The 2,776-nt window shown below is 33.7% G+C and overlaps 1 protein-coding gene across 2 annotated transcripts in view; it reads right to left on the reverse strand.

Moving 5' to 3' along the window:
* The window catches only part of MDFIC (MyoD family inhibitor domain containing), a 106,468-nt gene that overhangs the window by 68,225 nt on the left and 35,467 nt on the right, over window positions 1–2,776 (reverse strand). The window lies entirely within an intron of this gene.

The raw sequence follows: 2,776 nt of genomic DNA on the forward strand, positions 1-2,776 counted from the left end.
AAGCATATTTAAGGTAACGGTGATAACCTTCATCAATTTCAGAGTAAAGACTTCACAGAATTGTGCAAAAAATAAAAAGACAGAGTATTTTGTTTGTGTGTCTCCAAAAAATCCAGAGTACATGGTAAACTGTGCTTGCATGTGGTCTTATACTACATGGACTGTGTATGTTGTATCCTAGTTTCCACAGAAACACTAAAGCCATTGAAGGAACTCCCTCCACGTTAGAGTGATTAGAATTCTACTCTGCAAGAACAGTTTAGTTTATGATATTTATTCCTGGTAGCTAAATAGTTCCTTCCACAGAGGCAGTTTCTTCACTTTTAATAAAATCAACTTATTACAAGCTGTGTTCCTTCTGCTTTTTCTCAGCACATATTTATTTCACAACAAGTAATCCTACCTTGTCAGTGTTAGTTTTTCTGGAGTAAGTCCATGACTCACTTTTTAATAAAAGAGTAACTTTTAATAATTAAATGACCAAGCCCTATTAAATGCTTAAATACTGTGATACAGATTATTCTTACACAAGCAAATAATTATTATTGGCTTATTGACCACAATGGTCCCAAAAGTTGTACAGATGCAATGTTTTCCTAGCAGGCCTATAAATATTTGCTATTATCTTTGTTTTGGTAACTACTCCTAAACGAGCAAACTATGAACTTTTATACAGTAAGAATGGCTTAAAGCTGCCCCTAATAAATCTTCTTAGTCTTACGCTATATTTCCATACCATTGAAAGAAAAAGCTGATATTGCACAGTTTTGAAATACACTGTTCTCCAAAGTATTTGCTTCATCAGCGATTTATTTTAACATCCACATCTCCCTCTCAAAGGGAATTGAAACTAATTATGTATTGTCCCAAATGCCTAGATACCACTGATACCATACGAATTCATATATTATTCAAAAAGCTGATTTTTTTTTTACTTATTAATATGACTCTTAGGTAAACTGTATCTCTATTATAAGAGACTTTGCTTTACACCAAGAACAAACTCTAGCTATAATAGTTAAGGAGACATTATTTCCAATATATCTACAAATACTTCATTGGAAGGCTGCTTATTTCAGAAATTTTTAACTAAAAAACACAGCTTACTCCAATTCAGGAACAGAGTGTCAAAGGAAGATGAAAGAAGCAGGTGTCTGTAATTCTTCAGAAAAAATAGGCAAAATCATCTTCATCCTTAAAAACTTCACTCATATATAACATAAACCTTGATTTCAATTTAATATATCAAGAATTCTAAGATAATCAAATAATTTCTTATGACTACATCTGAAGGATTTTGAAGTCCTTTCACTGTACCATTTAGCCAGACTACTTGTGCAAATTATAATCATTCTTTTGTAATATTATAAAACTTAGGTAAAAGTGTTACAGAGTAAAACTAAAAGTAAGAAGCACATTCTGAACAATGTTGACATCTCTTGAAAAAACAACTTCCCAAAAGAGCCAAGGGTTAAGCCAAGGAGCCAATACATGGACTATCCCAAACAGAGAGCCATACCTATCAGTTCCTGTGGGCCATCAGTCATAACTGTAAGAAACCACTTTCTGAAACAAGGTCTTTAAGTATTTAAATAAGTGACTAATACTCAATTTATTTTTCCACCTTTGTTTTAGGGCAATATTTTCAGTCAAAAACCTTAATACTCGATCTGTGCTGCATTTCAGAATTACCTGGGGGCTTACAAATGCCCAAGCCCTACCCCTAATGATTCTAAGTTCATGGGCCTACGGTGGGTTCTGCACATCAGTATGTATTTTAATCCAAGATAAAGAGTTGAGAACCATTATTTCACACAAAAGGATACGACTATAGAATCATAATGCCTACCCCACCTCATATCATCAGCTTCAGTTAACAAGATTTTGCCTTACTGCAGAAGGAAAATGCGTATTTATCACACATTAAAAATGGCGTATGCTAAGATTCTCTACCTGTCCATTGGAATGAGACCAAGTTCTCCAGGAGGCAATAAGTAAATGCTATTAAAGAATAAAAAAGCCTTCTTTCTAAGATGTTAAATATTTATATATATATATTTATGTATTAAGCCCAAGAACTGTTTTGAATTTAGCACAACAAAGATGGTTTTCTGAAGGAGTACGGTATAATTTTATAATACAGTATATTTTTCCAACTTTGCTCTTGCCAACACAAGGGCAGAATGCAGTCTTATTAGTATTAGTGGTAAAAGAGCAGTAAGTTTCAACTAGGTAAGTGTACTAGAATTGGGAGCTTGGAATAAGGTTATAACTTGGAAAAACTGTCCCCTCTCCTATGATTCCAACACTCTCTAGAGGACCATATACATCATAAAGTCCTTCCCCTACCCTTATCTCTACCCCACTGTCTATTTGAGAATCACTCTAGGGTTAAAGCTGTATGCTGAAAAAACAAGATATTAGCTGCATGGCCCTAGGCCAGTTGCTTGACTTTTCTGAGCTCAGTCTTATCGATAAATAATAATGACACTTATCCCATATGCTTGAGCTGCTGATAGGCCAGGTTAGATCAATATATGAAAAACTTCATTAACTGTAAAAAGCTATGGTAATAACATTGTTAATATTACTAATAAAAACATCCTTTAATATGCATGAACTGTGGACTGAGAAAATTAGCTCCTTAAGAGAAGCAAAGATAGTCAATCCACATTTTAAACAAATTACCATAGCTTAACTAATTGAAAGCTGTCAGTCTCCTACAGAGACGCTAAATGTAGTCAAAAGGTAAAGACTTTCATTTATTCAACAATTA

This window comes from Mandrillus leucophaeus, unplaced genomic scaffold, assembly GCF_000951045.1.
Source record: "Mandrillus leucophaeus isolate KB7577 unplaced genomic scaffold, Mleu.le_1.0 Scaffold603, whole genome shotgun sequence".
In the NCBI taxonomy this organism is placed as follows: Eukaryota; Metazoa; Chordata; class Mammalia; order Primates; family Cercopithecidae; genus Mandrillus; species Mandrillus leucophaeus.